Genomic DNA, 19138 nt, shown 5'->3' with positions numbered 1-19138 from the left:
AAAATATAATTGACACATGCAATTTTAAATGACACCTTAAAATTAAGCAGCAAAATTATATTCCCATACCTGTTTTTGAAATAATAATTATTATATTTTATAATGTATATTAATATGCCTTAGATATAATTAAGATGTTCATTTTACTAGCCATTATACTATACTTCCACATTATTAAGTTGTGATAATGATGGCACTATTTATATTATACAGATTGCACTGCAATTTCTAGAGATCCACCGGATATTTGGTATCCGGTATCCGGCCAAACAACTATCCATTCAATCTCTAGTAATTTCATTCAAAAATTAATTTAAATAATTATCATGTTTAGAAAGACTTCTTTGCAGACAAGTCACAGAGCGATCCTAGTTATGGGAATTATATTTACTTACCACTTTCCAAGCCTGGACAGACTTATCCGGCCCGTGCTCCCCGAGCGCCTGTGCGAGGGCCTCCCATTGCGCTTCATATCTTTGCGCTCCGAGAGGCCCATCGTATTCGCGGTTTGCAAATCTCGTGTTACTCGCCATGTAATCCACCAGCATCCGTATTTGTACGGCATTTGATCGGCTGAAAAAAACAGTCAAATATTAAGTTAACGAATAAACCAACTACACGAAACTATATTGTATAAATTACTGTTGTTTTGTGCAACTTACATTTTTGTTGTTTTGTGCAACTTACATTTCTTCCTCTTCAAAAACACAGCAATGAAAATTAAATTGGGTGTTGTTTGTTTGTGTATGAAAGCCAAATAGTTTTCAACTCTTTGTTGTCAAACAGAATAAAAACTTTTTAAACGGAAAAGGTTTGCTTGCACAGATACAAAAAGTCATAATAATCCGAGCAAATTATAATGTAAGCTAATATATATACGGATGTCACTCATTTAACCACCTTTCAAATTGGTAGTATAATAATAAAACTAGCTATTCACGTTCAAACTTCATCCGACACATGTCCGACAATTCAATAAGGCCGGCTATTAAATGGATTTTTCAAAAACTCTAGGCATAGAGAATCGTGGTCACTAATGAATGATTGTCGATAACTTTATACGATATCGACGTGATTTTCTTATCGTAGCCCGTTGCCATGTTCAGCAAAACGATATAATTACGACTATCGTTAGAAGACGACAGTCGATTCCACGCGCGATATGATGAAACCTTGCTAAGCCTACGTATGTGTGCGTAAAAACGTGTATGTGTGCTCTTTTAGGGATGTGAAAAGTCGATTTTAATCATGTTATATATTGATAAACGCTACACAGCGGAACGAAATAGCTATTAATTGAAGCTTCAATATCTTCGTTCAACATATACATAATTGAAATGCTAATGAATAATAAATATATTAGAATATAATAAAATATTTCAATTATATGGCCGGGGAGATGGGCCTCGTTAGCATTGTGCTGCAACCCGTCTTGGAGAAGGAAAACTCCAATATAAAACCCCCAAATCCAAGGTGTTAGCCGACCCGTGCCGAGGGATGCATAGCCAGAGGGTAGTACTGGCGTCGAACGGAGGGTGTCTGTGTTGGCGGTCACAGGACACAGTGGTGAACCGCCTTGCTTCAGTACAGGGCTCTGCTGTTGTGAACATTTAAATTCCTATTACTCGTGGGAACGCAATGGAGATTCAAAAAAATTATAATAATCATCCGAATGGCGGCGACGTGGTACGCCACCCGTCACGTCTCGTTTCTCGTGGGGGCGACAAGCGGCTTACGGAGAGCCGCTTTGCTACGCTGAATGTTGGAGGAGGAATGGAAGAGAAATTAAATGAGGTTTTGCAGATGATGGATGAGAGAAAAATTGATATTTTGTGTGTAAATGAGACGAAACGGAAAGGATGCGATACCACCTTGCATGGAACCTACACGGCGCGGCGTATTGGTCTAGGGTGCCTAGTTCGGATCGCGCCTGTCAGGGAGTTGGTGTTGTACTTTCCGCAAGAATGGCTGAGTGTGTGAGAGAATTTGAATGTGTGAATTCCAGACTGATGTGGATTAGACTGAAAGTGGGACTGATGCGCATATTTTTGGTAGGTGTTTACGCTCCGGTAGACCGGGGTGCGAGTATATCACAGCGCGTTCGGGATGAAAGGCAGATATTTTGGGATGAACTAAGAGAGGTTTTGAAAGTATGAAGATTAGTAATGAAAGATTAATTTTGTTAGGTGACTTCAATGGCTGGGTAGGAATAAAAAGGGACGGATTTGAAAAGGTTCTTGGAATGCACGGTGACGAGAGAGTAAATGATAATGGGAGAAGTTTGTTAGAGATTTGCCAAGAGTGGAACCTTTGTGTAACAAACACGATGTTTGACCACAAATGGATACATTTATACACTCGAGAGGCGGAGAATGTAAGGAAAAGTATGATTGACTTTGTGATAGTCGATGAAAGAATTAGGAAGAATGTTATCGACTCCAGGGTGTATCGAGGGTCGGGTATCCATACTGACCACTTCCTGGTAATGTGCCGATTAAGTGGCTTGTTTAAAGGATTGCGACAAAGACCCCGTACAGTTACTGCCGATTTAAAAAGAATAAACGTGGAGAATTTGCAAGAAGAAGGAGTAAAAGAGGAGTATAAGAGTAGATTAAAAACCGAATTCGAAGCTATGAATGAGATTAGTGAGACTGAACAGTTGTGGAATAATTTTAAAAATAAAGTAGTAAGTGTGGCAAGTGAAGTATGTGGAGTATGTAAGAGGCACAAAGGAAAAAAGGAGAAGAATGTTTGGTGGGATAAAGAAGTGCAAGAAGCAGTGTGTGAGAAGAAAAAGTTGTGGTTGGATTGGCTAGCCACAAGAGCTAACTAAAGAAATCACACTGCTTCATTTGACGAAGTCAGTGAAGCGAAAAAGAATTATAGAAGAATGAAAGTGTCAGTAAAGGAATTAGTAGACAGAAAGAAAGTCGAACAGAAAGATAAAATGGAAGAAAGGCTCTCTCAAGATTTCCAAATATAAAGTTTTTCTGGAAGTCCGTTCGTTTGGCCAGGGGTAACACCCAGACTTTTGAGCTAAAATCAATAAAAGACAAGAATGGAAGATTAGTGAATGAGGAAGAATGCATCTTAAAAAGATGGAAAGAGTATTTTGAAAGTTTGTTTGATAGAGAGGAGACAAACACGCCAATTTCGGTGTTGAATGAAAGCATTGAAAGCGTGTCGGAGAATGAAGATAGTATTAGCATGGATGAAATTGTGAAAGCGTTGAAAGGAATGAAATCGAAAGGCTGCGGGATATGATAAAGTTTCTGTCGAGATGCTGAAAGCTGGGCAAGGCATTGTAGCAAGTCAGTTGTGTCGCCTTTTCAATATGTGCTTTAGAACCGGTCAAGTGCCCAGGGACTGGTGCAAGGCTGTCATTGTACCTCTTTACAAAGGAAAGGGATCACAACTGGATTGCAAAAACTACAGAGGCATTAGCTTACTCAGCGTCGTCGGCAAATTGTATGCAAAGATATTGATTGAAAGGGTAGTGAAAGAAACCGATGAGAAAGTATGGGATGCACAAGCGGGATTCCGAAAGGGTATGGGATGTACGGACCAAGTCTTTTCCTTGCGATGCATAGCCGAAAAGTATTTGGCCAAAGGTCAAAAGGTCTATTGCGCTTTCGTGGATCTGGAAAAGGCTTATGACAGAGTGGTGAGGAATGAACTTTGGTCGGTACTGTCGATGTATGGATTGAGCGGCCATCTCATTCAGGCACTGAAATCGCTCTATGAGGATTCCAGTGCTTGTGTGAGAGTAAACGGATCGTACACTGAGTGGTTTAGCATCGAGAAGGGTGTTAGGCAGCAGGGATGTGTAGCGTCACCGTGGCTGTTTAATCTGTTCATGGATAGTAGTTTGCATGATTTGAAAAATGATGAATGTGGGCTGAGAGTGGGTTATCCGTCAAATGTCTTCTTTACGCTGATGACCTGGTATTGCTAGCGTCATCGGGTGATGAATTGCAGGAGATGGTGACTAGAATGCATGGGTCTTTTGAAAGGAAAGGAATGAAAATAAATGTAAGCAAGACGAAAGTAATGGTATCTGAAAAGGAAGAAAATATGACAAACCGTGAAATTTCGATTGGTCAAGAAAGAGTGGAACAAGTGAAAGAGTTTGTGTATCTGGGAACCTTGTTCACTAGGGACGGTAAGCATGATGAAGACATTGAAAGGAGAGTGAATGCTGGGAATCGTGTGAATGGGGCACTTAACGCTTTTATGAGCAGCCAGAAGGTGTCGCAAAAAGCACGGTTGGCTGTTCATAGAGGGGTGTTGGTGCCTACACTTATGTATGGTAGCGAAAGTTGGGTATGGCAGAAGAAGCATCAGAGCCAAGTGAATGCAGTGGAAATGAGAGCGTTGAGAAGTGTGTGTGGTGTGAGATTGCAAGATAGAATTAGGAACAGTGTGATAAGGGAAAAGTGTGGACTGAATGTAGATGTAGTGACAAAAATTGAGAAAGGTATGTTAAGAATGGTATGTATGGAAAGAATGAGTGAAATAAGGTTGACAAAAAGAGTGTATGAAGGAAAAGTGGAAGTGGGAGTTGGAAGGGGTAGACCTCGGCGGACTTTCTCTGATCAGATCGGGGAAATCGTGAAGAAAGGCCAGGTCAAGAGCACCCTAAGCCGGCGAGCGTGTATGAGGAATGTTATGAATGTGAAGGAAGCGAAAGAGGTATGTTAGGATCGTAGCAAGTGGAAATCCGTGGTCTCTGCCTACCCCTCCTGGAAATAGGCGTGATTATATGTATTATATGTACGTATGTATGTATGTATTTCAATTATTGCGGAACACATATCTTAGTAGGTATTTATGTATTTTAATTAAATATAGACTTTCCCTTGGTTCCCTGCTGGGGCGTGACGATAAAATTGTGATCTGATAACCACAATAAATAATAAAAGCGTTTTTGTTCATTTTAGATACCGTCAAACCTTTGAAGTAAAATTAAAATTGTAAGAAATGTCGATAGTTTATCGATATGACTTTATCGACATGGCTACAGCAAGGTGGTGTTAAATTGTTAATCGTACACTAAACAAAAGTGGCAACAGTGACAGCTCGCTGAGACACCGTCTCTATATATGTATTATAAGTCTATACAAATTGACTTACATTATAACATGCACGGATAATCGTGTTTTCAATTGACAGTCTTGACATTGACAAGCATCGCGTAAGTGTAAGTGCGTAAGTACCAAGGGCCCAACGCTTTCTGTTCTCTTTCACGGCGCAGCAACTAGTATCATTTCTCTCTCCTCGCTCTTTTAAAAATGCCGTTTGTCAAAAAAGGACAACTATACTGTTGACAAGGTGGACTTCAAATCAAGTGTTGCCTTTCTTGATGCGCCCAAGCTGTGTATGTGTGCGTAAAAGCGTATATGTCTGCTCTTTTAGAGATGTGAAAAGTCGATTTTAATCATGTTATATATCGATAAACGTTACACAGCGGAACGAAATAGCGATTAATTGAAGCTTCAGTATCTTCGTTAAACATAAACAAAAATTGAAGCTTCAATATCTTCGTTAAACATAAACATAATTGAAATGCTAATGGATAATGAATATAGGAAGCGCTGGTGGCCTAGCGGTGAGAGCGTGCGACTTGCAATCTGGAGGTCGCGGGTTCAAACCCCGGCTCGTACCAATGAGTTATTCGGAACTTATGTACGAAATATCATTTGATATTTACCAGTCGCTTTTCGGTGAAGGAAAACATCGCGAGGAAACCGGACTAATCCCAATAAGGCCTAGTTTACCCTCTGGGTTGGAAGGTCAGATGGCAGTCGCTTTCGTAAAAACTAGTGCCTACGTCAAATCATGGGATTAGTTGTCAAGCGGACCCCAGGCTCTCATGAGCCGTGGCGAAATGCCGGGATAACGCGAGGAAGAAGAAGAATGGATAATGAATATATTATAATATAATTCAATTATTGCGGAACACCTATTTTAGGAGGTATTTATGTATTTTAATTAAATATCTGAACTTTCCCTTGGTTCCCTGCTGGGGCGTGACTATAAAATTGTGATCTGATAACCACAATAAAGAATAAAAGCGTTTTTGGTCATTTTAGGTATCGTTAAGCCTATGAAGTAAAATTAAAATTGCAAGAAATGTCGATAGTTTATCGATATGACTTTATCGACATGGCTACAGCAAGGTGGGCCTCATTGTTAATCGTACACTAAACAAAAGTGGCAACAGTGACAGCTCGCTGAGACACCGTCTCTATATATTATGTCTATGGTAAGTACCAATAAACAAACAACAAGTAGTGAAAATACAAACTAAGTTAAAGAAAAATACTGATTTGCTGTGAAAACTGAAGGAAATTCCACCCAAAATGTAAGTTTCTCAAATTTATTCATAGATAAATTTATAATTCGTTTGATCATTAACTAGTTTTGTCATCATGAATATGTTTAATTTCAGTTGATGCTTCGTCGCAAAAGAAAATGCTAGCGAAATATATCACTCAGCATCCCCTGTCCGTCTACAGGGAGATCCATGAGCCTCTCGGAATCCAGAGATACAAAATGCAATGCTGCACAGTGCACGCAAGTTCTAAGAGAGCATGCATAATCATGCTCGTAGGTACAGATCAGTGCAGGGATGGAAGTTAGTAAGTACTATGCTATAATACTAGATTAAGAACAAACATTCAGATATCTAAAATTCATTATAAACTTTCTTATTTAAAATACACAGCATTACAAGTACAGTAGAATCCGCATGTTTCGACATCGAAGGGAATTGACAAACACGTCATAACCAAGTGGTTGTCACATAAACCATAGTTGATCAACTTCTTATTTTTGTTACGTTTTCCAAATTCATCTCAAATTATTTTGTAAGAATCAAATTCCTTTTGTTATTTTTTGTTTTATTAACTTTGAGTAAAGAAACAGTGGTAACTCCATAGGCTCTTTCTTTACTTATACCTACTCTATGCTGAGAATTGAAACTAAAACAACTTACTCTCCAAACCGTCACTGCGAGGAGGGATAGAAGTGGGGACACCGACAAAAAACAAATGTGTCATTATACATAATTATTCATTATATTTTTACTGTCAGACTTATCGTGACTCGAGCTGCAAAGTAAGAAAATCAATGTGGCACCAAACCAGGCTCGGCCAGTGAAGGAAAATGGATCCAGAAGAATTAAGGATTTAAGATGTGAGTACACCTTTCCTAAACTAAAATCATGAAAAGTTTATTGTGTCTTTTAACCCGTGGAGCGCCCTACTGTCACATGTGTGCTGGTAACTAGTATAGGAGTTCCATACTATGGTAATTTTGGGGCGCTCCATGGGTTAATATTATTGACACTTATTATCTATTTCTTGTCATTCTATCTATTATGTTCTACTAAGTGACAAAAGTTTGTTAAAAACCTGTTCTATCACTACTATAATTGCAGGAAGTTGTTATGGCAACAATGATGTGTAAAAGTTGATCCAAATTTAGATTAATTACCTAACTAGAAACTGCTAAACTGTAAACTTTACATACATTTATTCACACTGCATAAAAAGTGCATAAAGATTCTAACAAATATTAAAATATTTGAAACCCGTACACCTCACTTTAAAAACTTAATTTTTTTTTTTACCCTGTTTGTATATTCTAAAAGCTGGTTTTGTAGCAAGAACAAAAATTTATTGACAAAGAAAAAGACACACTTTATGACAAAGATAAAATATTATGAATAAGTATTTAGTTTTTATGCCCATCCCGGATGTGAAATGCATTCCTCCCGCTCACTTAAACTTTCAGTCCTTCATCTTCATAACGGTTTTATGTCTGATTGTTTTGCCGTTCAGGCAACCTATCTATGGCATGCATTCCCTCTACCTAAAAGACAAGCCCCAAGAAAATTTGTTGTTTGAGTAGTCATGTACTCGTACAATATTCTTACTTATAACATGTAATGGCTCCTCTACACGATGGGCCAGCGCCGGCCATTTCAAGGGACGCAGCCATGCAGCAATATCACTTGCTCCCTCTAACGCATAAATGCGTCCCTTGGAGTGGCCGGCGTTGACCCATCGTGTAGAGGAGCCATAATATAGGAATACTATAGATGGTCAAGCAAGTCTTGTCAGTAGAAAAAGGTGCGAATTTCAAATTTTCTATGAGACGCTATCTCTTCGCGCCTACATTTTTCAAATTTGCCGCCTTTTTCTACTGACAAGATCTACTTAACCAAGTATAGGAACAGTTAAATATGTTAGCACTAAAGCTGGCCATATACATTTCACAGCTAGGTTTGACCCACTTCCCGATTTCCGTTTGAGCTTAAATTTTGCATACATAACAAATATAGCAATATGTAAATTGGATGACAATTGCAATATTATGATGACATGGAGCTGATCCGTTGATGGAGACATGAGGTGGCCATGGGAACACTGATAAAACAATGCAAACTATTTGTGCTTGGTGTTGTTAGAATTGACTCATGGCGTATTATAGTCAGACCGTAAAAAGTCTGCAGCGATTTTGATAGCCCACATACTGCAAGTGTCATTTTTAACTTCAAATTTCTATGAAATTATGACGTATACATAACACTTACACTGCGTGGGCTATCAAATCCGCTGCAGACTTTGTTTGGTGTGACTCTTAGTAGGAGATCCCACATATATGGTCGACCTTCACTTCACCAATCTGTCTGACGGATGAAACTATGAAAATATGAAAGAAAATATGTTCCCGAACATTAGTAAATAGGGTTGCCTAAAGAAATATGGTCAAGGCTATTTTTAATAATTTTTTGATAAAATATTTTTTTCGGCAAATTTCACCGATTTGTCTGATGAACGAAACAAGTTTCAATGGAAAGTATACAACTTGTACATCATAAATCATCTAGGTTGCCTATCTTTTTCCGGTCACTATTATGTGGTTGCCGTGTTTAAAGAGGTGATTTTATATCGATAATTGCACTCATCTGTCTGACGCTTGAATTATACATCAAAATGATGGTAATTTTATTACAAATACAATGGTATAGGGTTGCCTGCGAAAATCCGGTCACAAATAAGGGTTGCCAGGCTTTTAATTAAAATAAGAAGGGAAGACTTTTAGCAATAACTCATAAACGACTTAACTGATCAAGTTTGTTTTAATTTTATTTGATTGAATTTGTGATTTTTTTCATAATTTTTGGTACATTGAAACATGTTTCGTTCGTCAGACAAATCGGTGAAATTTGCCGAAAAAAATATTTTTTTCAAAAATATATTAAAATTAACCTTGACCATATTTCTTTAGGCAACCCTATTATTTATGTTCGGGAACATATTTTCTTTCATATTTTCATAGTTTCATCCGTCAGACAGATTGGTGAAGGTCGACCATATGGGGGATCTCCTACTATCTAGTTGCCTATTGAAAGAAAAGTACAGTCAGCGATAAAATTATATTTTTGGCAAAAACTTATTTATATTGTTAGGGCTTGGGAGTAGAAGCTGGTTTCTTTACTGCTGGAAGCTGGAATTTTTTTTGTGTGTATACCTGACTATGGGAGGAGTTATTTATGATTTTAGCAGTTTATGTATGTGTGTGGTTATGTTTGTGTCGTATACCCTAGCGTAGTATCTGAATAACTGAGAAAAATTTTGATAAATAAGGTTTTATTTGGTTTGTTTTTATGGCGAGGTGGTACATAACTACACTTAATACATAATACTATTTTAATAACGGATAAGTAGTCACTACAACAAAATTCAATTTATTTTCAATCGATAATTTGGACAACTGTAACAAAAAAATCCCCCTGACTTAAAACCGAGAGCTTTCTAAAAGTGAATTGTCACTTTATTATTGAATTTCTCATAATTTGCCAATGAACCGCTTTAAGTAAAGCGCCACTAACTATGCAACATATGACCTCATCTAATCTAATTTGTTTCTGTTTCAGTCATAACATATTGGAGGCTTGAAAGTGCACATACCCATACATTGGACGTTAAGCTCAACGAGACCATGCGTCGCATCTCAGGCACTATCCGATCTGCAGCCGCCACGTGCTGCTGTCATTGAGTCACATTGCCCCTTCTCACATCCGACGACTCCAGGCGTTGAAGAGGGAGGCTGAGAAGATCACGAATAACCCCCGCAATGCCTGTCCACGAAGAATTCTGCCGCCCAACCCCTCGGCATCTGAAATCCCGGAATCCTGGGAGCCTGAGCAGCTTTAATATTTCGGATAGGTAGAAAGCGGAATGGTCTGCTATATCTGACCTGACTGAAAAACCAAAAGGTTTCACCTTCCTCGGAAAATCTGGTGCCGCCTGAACGGGCTGAGAACCGGACATGGCCGCTGCAATTCAGCCACACACAAATGGAGATAGACGGCTTTCCCACTTTGCGAATGCGGAGAGGAAAAGCAGACCACTTAGCATATGTTCCAACGCTGCCCACTCCACTCATACCCTGCTGAGGACCTGAAGACCGTGACACCTGACTTTGGTTGCTTGACTTGGCAACCTCAAGGCTACACTCTGAATCTCCTCTCTTTATATAATTGCTATATGGTTAAATAAATAAATAAATAATATATAGCTATCGAACGAGAAGGCTTATGGCTTCAGCCAAGAAAAGTTCTCACATTCCGGCTGGGACACACCTCTCAGCAACTGGCATGTCCATGCATTTCGAATACCAAGTCAATAGTCAAAGTTTTTATTTGTTAAACATTATGCAGGTAAAACTATTACAGTGGTGTATAAAAGGTTTTTTACAAACTTTAAAGTTGCAATGTATGTATCAAGTCCTGCAAGACAAATTAGACCCCACTTCCGTTTATTCGAAGGATTACCCTTCGATTTATACCCTTTTTTACACAAATAAAAATAAACTATTCTATTCTATTACTGACTTGAATTAGAATCATTTGTCTTTATCTGGCATTTTGACTTACATGTATTTCTAAGAACGGGATAAAACATAATTTAACTAAATCGGGCCTGTAAAGTTTTATGAATAACTCGGGGTTTTATGAATAACGGGGTGTCTTTTTATAGTTTATTCCGCAATCATTAGTTTTTCTTATTTATAAACTAAAACTACCTAAAAAGTGAAAAACCTACAAATAAAAAATCGGCCCCAAGTCTGTCCCCTCTGTGTAGGGTGCCCAGAAGGCTGGCGGCGTTACCGCGCTGAACGGCAACGCCAATGCGTTGGGCGAGGTAAGCTCCACCCTTCCGGTCACCCGTTGCATCTATTAAGGTGCATTAGGCGCTTGGCTAACTCTTTATAAACGCTGTGCGCGCCTTGACCCCACGGCCCAAGCGTCTCCAAACCAAACGGCTCAAGGTTTAGGTGGTTTTAGTTTAGTATGTTTAGTTATTAGTTTAATTTCTTTATTAATATTATAATTATATATTAGTTTTTAATTAGTTTTATGTTTAGATTATGTGTTATTCTATCTGTTTATAAACTGAAATAGATGTCATACACTAAAGATAAAGTGATCAAGTCCCACCGGTGGCGGCACGCAGATAGTCAAAAATTCTTTAATGTTATCGTTATCGTTGAAAGGCTAACCTTTGCCTTTGACCGACTCTAAGGGCGAGCAGTACTTTTTTTTACCTAACTGCGTCAGGAGGGTAATGTTAAATAGGCTATATACATTTTGAAAATGACGCCTCAAATTGAAAAAATAGGGGGAAGGGTGGGGTCTTACCCTTACCATAGTAATATGGATTTAAAATGAAAGCTAGCGAGAAGACCATTCCAAAAATATATAAAAATATTTTGGCAATAGTTGTTTTATTTACCCATTTATAATATTCTGTCTAGCACAGAGGCGACATTAACTTATCTATAGAGTTTAGTAAACAAAAAAAAACTTGACAACACCACGGGTGACGAGAATTGTCCTTGTTGTACCTAAATGGAATGTAACATAGTTTTTTAACATTCAACATTAGTTATTGGCGTATTGAGTCTGACCGCAGTTATAGTCACTGAAGTAGACTTATTAGCATAAATGCCTGCGCAAATCGGCGGAGCGCTTTTGTGTTTCACTCGGGGGCAAATTTTGTTTAACCCTAGTTCTTTGAAACCCTCGCAACGCTCAAGATTAGCACGAGCGCTTAAACAACAACTTTGCCCCCTTGTAAAACAAATAACTATTTATTACCTATGCTTTCATTGTACTATACTGCATATGACAGTCGGATTTTACATTTAGAAGCTATAAAAGTGACAAATTTTGTACGCATAAGGCTAAAATTAAAAATAAGAATAAATGACACCTACACTGAAGCATGCGGGGAATGCTGTTCTCTGTGAAAATTGTCCGTCTTGAATGTTTACTAGTCTCTACTTGTATAGAAATAATATAGGTACCTAAATTAGGTATTTGTGCGATAGTAAAACATAGTAATAGGCGAAATATGTATTTATTAAGCTTATTAAGCGCCGGTTTTGTGCATGATGCTTAGAAACACTTAGGAGCGCCATTCCTAATTTCTCCCTTGATCCACGAGAAGTTTTCTGGAAGAAAAAGAAGGAAATAAGTCAAAGTAGGTTCATGTGGCAGCCATGGAGGAAATATTTTCACATGAGTGCAGTCTAGTGCACCCAAGATACTAAATAATCGCCGGGAATAATATCCATTGGTTGTTATGTAAACAATGCAGCACATTAGAACTGGGTGCCTTAGATAAACCTAATAAGTATTGCATTCCCAGATTATATATCCCAGAGATAACTACTTATCATACATAACTATCAAACAAAAGGTAGGCACATATCTCAATACACAATACAGCCGCACTCAAACTTATTCAAAAAATTTAAAGTTACTAAGACAGTCCTTGTGGAAGGTCACAGTTTTTTATGTCTAATACTTACCTTCTGTTTACAGCATCTACAAACTGCTCGAGATAGGTTCAGGCTTACCGTAGTGTGGACAATCTAGTCAGTGGTACTCCAATGGACAAGCCATGATCTTGACTAGTCCCGCGTTGGTAGTTGCCATCAGCTAGCAGGTGTAACTGCTACACACCAGCAGCTACTGCTGCTGCTGGTGGTGTAGGTGTGCTGCTGGTGTGGTGTATACTGTTAGAACCTAAAACAAATAAGTACCTACTTACAGTACCGGCCAATAATATATCACCTCCATGCTTTTACGGTAGGTACTTATAACTTTTTTATATTTGTGTAAAAAAGTTATAAGTAACAAATATCTGAACATACTAACTTTTACTTTTAATAATGAGGCACCTAGTATTGAAGAGTTTAGTAGCATTGTCATTGAGACATCTGTTTTACATAGAATCAATAATTATTTCAAATATAATATAGTCCGGGAGCCGGCTGCATGAAACAAACCTCATCAAAAAATAGAATATACCTACCCTGTAGAGGTACCTGACATTTAGTAGATTCCAACGCACTTGGTCGGCCTAGGCTTAACCTGGCAGATTTTGTACAAATGGCAAAAACGTTGGACAAAAATTCATCAAAAAAAACCTCATCGAAAAATAGAATGAAACTTGTATGGTAGGATACCTGACCTTGAGGACAGTAAAAAAAAAGTGGTCGGCCTCACCTTAGCCTGGCAGTTTTTGCAGTCCGACCAGATTTATTGGGTCACGTGAGAGCTACAATTTACCTCATCGAAAAATAGAATGAAACAAACGGATTATAATAGCTAAAATAAGCCTGTTGACGTATATCTTGGTCGGCCTCACCTTAACCTGGCAGTTTTTGCAGTCCGACCAGATTTATAAAAAAATTCATCAAAAATTTTTTATCGATAAATCGTATGAAACTTGTATGGTACGATAGCTGCCTTTGAGGACAGTAAAAAACAAAATGGTCGGCCAAATCCTGTGTTTGCAGGTTCCTGTGTCCGACCAATTTTGTGGTACCACGTGAGAGCTACAATTTACCTCATCGAAAAATAGAATGAAACAAACGGATTATAATAGCTTAAATAAGCCTGTTGACGTATGTCTTGGTCGGCCTCACCTTAACCTGGCAGATTTTGCAGTCCGGCCAAATTTATAAAAAAATCATCAAAAAAATTTTATCGAAAAATCGTGTGATACTTGTATGGTACGATAGCTGCCTTTGAGGACAGTAATAAAAAAATGGTCGGCCAAATCCTGTGTTTGCAGGTTCCTGTGTCCGACCAATTTTGTGGTACCACGTGAGAGCTACAATTTACCTCATCGAAAAATAGAATGAAACAAACGGATTATAATAGCTAATATAAGCCTGTTGACGTATGTCTTGGTCGGCCTTACCTTAACCTGGCAGTTTTTGCAGTCCGACCAAATTTATGAAAAAATCATCAAAAAATTTATATCGAAAAATCGTATGAAACTTGTATGGTACGATAGCTGCCTTTGAGGACAGTAAAAAAAATGGTCGGCCAAATCCTGTGTTGGCAGGTTCCTGTCTCCGACCAATTTTGTGGTACCACGTGAGAGTTACAATTTACCACATCGAAAAATAGGATGAAACAAACGGATTATAATAGCAATAACCCTGTTGACGTATGGCTTGTTACGGGCGGCTTTCATAAATTCAATGTGGCAGTGTGCGGCAGAATCCACTTGCATCAAATTTGATGCAACACATTGTGGCTGGACATTAAGAGATGAAATGTATAAGATCAAATGGTTTGAAGGACACATAACGCCTTTGCGAGTCGAAGAAATAACAATAAGATAATCACTTAATATATGTATGTGAGGTTATCTTGTGTATTTTTATTTATTTATATTTATTGAGAAGTTCAACAGCGTTTACATTAAATAATATACAAAAAACATGAGAACTTATAGCATAGCCAATAACAGAACTTCCTGTAATTTATACATAATAAAAAATCATCTGTGGGTAGACTTGTAACTTGTGCTGTACAAGAATCGTAAATATAACTTAATTTGTAAGTCTTTAAGGTACAAGGAAAAAGAGAAAAAATTAATAATAACTGTAAACTGGAAAAAAAATCCTAAAATAGTAGGTATAGCTCTAATTTTGCGTAAACAATAAATAAAAAATAGTAAAATAAAAATACATACAGTACCTACATAAACGAGCGAATCTATTAGTTTGTATGCATTTATTGGAATTTATGTGTTCGTGTGTGCGTGTGTGTGTGTGTGTGTGTGTGTGTGTGTGTGTGTGTGTGTGTGTGTGTGTGGTGGGTGGGTGGGTGTATGTGTGTAAGTGGGTGTGATAGTGCGTGACTACCAGGAAAGTTGCTTTGCAATTTGTGATTTGAAAACACGTCTGGAGGAGAAGAAAGGGTCAATGTTTTGGAACGATTTATTATAGGTACGTGCGATTCTACTCAGAATTTAATAGAATAGAATTTTGGCCATAATTGGTACGATGACAGGGGATGAGGTAAATTGTAGCTCTCACGTGGTACCACAAAATTGGTCGGACACAGGAACCTGCAAACACAGGATTTGGCCGACCATTTTTTTTTACTGTCCTCAAAGGCAGCTATCGTATCATACAAGTTTCATACGATTTTTCGATAAAAAATGTTGATGATTTTTTCATAAATTTGGTCGGACTGCAAAAACTGCCAGGTTAAGGTGAGCCCGACCAAGACATACGTCAACAGGCTTATTTTAGCTATTATAATCCGTTTGTTTCATTCTATTTTTCGATGAGGTAAATTGTAGCTCTCACGTGGTACCACAAAATTGGTCGGACAGAGGAACCTGCCAACACAGGATTTGGCCGACCACTTTTTTTTTACTGTCCTCAAAGGCAGCTATCGTACCATACAAGTTTCATACGATTTTTCGATAAAAAATTTTTGATGATTTTTTTATAAATTTGGTCGGACTGCAAAAACTGCCAGGTTAAGGTGAGGCCGACCAAGACCTACGTCAACAGGCTTATTTTAGCTATTATTATCCGTTTGTTTCATTCTATTTTTCGTTGAGGTAAATTGTAGCTCTCACGTGGTACCACAAAATTGGTCGGACACAGGAACCTGCCAACAAAAGATTTGGCCGACCACTTTTTTTTACTGTCCTCGAAGGCAGCTATCTTACCATACAAGTTTCATACGATTTTTCGATAAAAAATTTTTGATGTTTTTTTTATAAATTTGGTCGGACTGCAAAAACTGCCAGGTTAAGGTGAGGCCGACCAAGACATACGTCAACAGGCTTATTTTAGCTATTATAATCCGTTTGTTTCATTCTATTTTTCGATGAGGTAAATTGTAGCTCTTACGTGGTACCACAAAATTGGTCGGACACAGGAACCTGCCAACACAGGATTTGGCCGACCACTTTTTTTTTTACTGTTCTCAAAGGCAGCTATCGTACCATACAAGTTTCATACGATTTTTCGATAAAAAATTTTTGATGATTTTTTTATAAATCTGGTCGGACTGCAAAAACTGCCAGGTTAAGGTGAGGCCGACCAAGACATACGTCGACAGGCTTATTTTAGCTATTATAATCAGTTTGTTTCATTCTATTTTTCGATGAGGTAAATTGTAGCTCTCACGTGACCCAATAAATCTGGTCGGACTGCAAAAACTGCCAGGCTAAGGTGAGGCCGACCACTTTTTTTTTACTGTCCTCAAGGTCAGGTATCCTACCATACAAGTTTCATTCTATTTTTCGATGAGGTTTTTTTTGATGAATTTTTGTCCAACGTTTTTGCCATTTGTACAAAATCTGCCAGGTTAAGCCTAGGCCGACCAAGTGCGTTGGAATCTACTAAATGTCAGGTACCTCTACAGGGTAGGTATATTCTATTTTTTGATGAGGTTTGTTTCATGCAGCCGGCTCCCGGACTAATAGGTCTATGCATAGAATACATATTAACTTTACGAGAAACACTGCAATTTATAGCTTTACCTTTTGAGGTGTTTTGGTAGGTAACCCATCACCGTTTTGAGGCTCGGCGTTAAGTTCGTAGCTAAATGCACTGCACACTCCTTACGCACTCTGTAAATACGCCGAAACTCTTTGTCCGGCATATCAAAAGGGTTGTAAGCGTTTCTTAATGCTATTTACGAGATTTTTCGAGGCTCTTTATCTTCAACGGCAGCCGCGAGTAGGAATAATAAAATTTGACTTCCCTGCAAAGAAAATATTGACAATATTATATACAGCGGAACATTGGAACTAATAACTCTCAATATAATCATAGAAAAACTGATATTTACCTGTATTTTATACCTTAAAATATGATTATTCACTACTTTTGCTTTCACGACAAGGCTTATCGTGACCTAAGAAGAACGTAGTTAAAATTATCTAAGTTGAACTGTCAAAATGGGACAAGCTGTCAAATTATCCACATGTTAACCAACGACCATGTTATGCAAATTGTCTTCTATCATCTACCGCTGTCAAATGTAGATAACGCCATATATCGTCTGCAACCATAGTAAGGATGATAAATTCGAGGGTGACTGGCGTTTTATCAACATAATTATCACCGTATCGCGTGATAGATACAGCCTTGCTAAGCCCGCAGTTCTTTGTTTTCTGGGTAAAACCTCCGCAGCATGGACAAAAATTGAACAAAGTTTTTACTTTCGTTTGTCTTACTGTCACACCATGATTTTTCTTTAGCTACAATTGCGACTTTTTTTAGTGGAAAGTAACAGTTGAACTTATTTGCGAATGCCGTCATTATATTATCGAAATCAGCATACTCGTGCGCAAAATTAAGCCAGTCAATGTGTCCAATTGAACCTAAAAATGTGAATAGTTTATTTTGAGTCAGTAGCCGCCTTAAACAATAGCTAGGGCGGTGATTCTTATCTGGGATATATATTTCGACACATACTGCAAGATGATCACTAATCGCACGATCAATTGGGTATGCTTTCAGTTGATCCTTCATTAAATCAGTATAGCCGTGGTCTAAACACGTTTTGGATGTACCCTGAACTCTCGTTGGAAAGTTTACGTGCGACTTAAGGTTAAATAAATCCAAAAGACCCAGTAATTCACGTTTCCGCTTCGTGGCTTGCAATAGGTCGATATTTACATCACCCATAATCAAGATATGAGCATTTTCGTTGATTATTGAGCTAAGCAATAACTCTAATTGACTAAAAAATATAGTAAAATCGCCCTCAGTATTGGAACGATAAATACATATTATAATTAAATTAATTTCAATTAATTGAATGGCAGCTATTTCAATATGCATCTCCATGGAATACTTACATAGGTCATCTCTTAGCAATACATCTAAACTATTGTGTACATAAATACAAACTCCGCCGTGCTTACGTAACTGGCGGCAGAAGTGGGAAACAAGATTGTAATTGGTAATATTTAATACTTCTATTTCGTTAGGTTCTAGCCAATGTTCCGTCATTAAGAATACATCACACTTTAAATCAGATTGAAGTAAACATTCAATATTATAAGTCTTATTACGAAGGCATTGAACATTTTGTTGTATGACGCGTAATTGTTTACATTCATTCCGTTTTGCAACAACGGCCCGATCAGCATTTTGCCCCTTTGTCCTATGCAGTCGTAGACCGGTTGTTGTTATCGGCGCAAACGCTGACGTCACGTTAGCTCCGTCCCTCTCCTTAGCGCGCACCGGTGCAAGTGGCAGGCGATGGGTGGGATGGTCCATCCTTCTGCTCGCCCCGCTTGTTGCGGGGATGAACGAGAAACCACTCTGAGATACGGACGCGCGGTGGCCATACCGTCGGCGAGTTGAAACGGTCAAATAGATGTTCAGGAATACCAATAATAAATGATGCGTGTCTAGTTGAATTTATATTGCGTTTCTCGACATAAAAGTCCGGGCTCTTTGCAATTTTGTTCAAAAAATTTGTCACAATTTCAACTGTGGTATTAGGTTGAAATGACCAAGCCTGGATGTATTTAATTCGCTCGACAGACTTTAATTCGTCATCCTCGCTCCCAACACCAACCATTACTTTGCGCTTCTGCCGACGTTTTTTTCTTCCGCTCACCTCTTTCCAGTCATTATCTAATTGTTGGGAGCATATTTCGTCATTGTGCAGTGCCACAGTTAGGGTTTCAACTTTTGGTTTGGTGGCCCCAACACTGGACAGCGGCGTATTCGTCAAAGATCGTGATGAATCGGGCGTCGAACACAGCGGCAGCGCTGC

The 19138-nt window shown here is 38.3% G+C and overlaps 1 protein-coding gene and 3 long non-coding RNA genes across 5 annotated transcripts in view; 1 reads left to right on the top strand and 3 right to left on the bottom strand.

The window, feature by feature from the left end:
* The window catches only part of LOC134673805 (uncharacterized), a 109372-nt gene that overhangs the window by 47383 nt on the left and 42851 nt on the right, over window positions 1–19138 (bottom strand). The window lies entirely within an intron of this gene.
* Window positions 1–19138, bottom strand: part of LOC134673749 (uncharacterized) — a 78833-nt gene that overhangs the window by 42370 nt on the left and 17325 nt on the right. The window lies entirely within an intron of this gene.
* On the top strand, window positions 6055–11814 carry LOC134673976 (uncharacterized). Its single transcript, XR_010099537.1, has 4 exons — window positions 6055–6364; window positions 6452–6641; window positions 7096–7197; window positions 9947–11814. It is a non-coding gene; the product is annotated as an uncharacterized LOC134673976 (long non-coding RNA).
* On the bottom strand, window positions 12163–17509 carry LOC134674015 (uncharacterized). 2 transcript variants are annotated; one of them, XR_010099550.1, is made up of 3 exons: window positions 16884–17509; window positions 12889–13105; window positions 12163–12528 (listed from the first exon to the last, which is right to left on the bottom strand). It is a non-coding gene; the product is annotated as an uncharacterized LOC134674015 (long non-coding RNA). The 2 variants fall into 2 exon arrangements; XR_010099549.1 differs by having other exon boundaries at window positions 12937–13105.

This window comes from Cydia fagiglandana, chromosome 19 (genome assembly GCF_963556715.1).
Source record: "Cydia fagiglandana chromosome 19, ilCydFagi1.1, whole genome shotgun sequence".
NCBI classification, from domain to species: Eukaryota; Metazoa; Arthropoda; class Insecta; order Lepidoptera; family Tortricidae; genus Cydia; species Cydia fagiglandana.
This window is presented reverse-complemented; position numbering and strand designations above follow the sequence as displayed.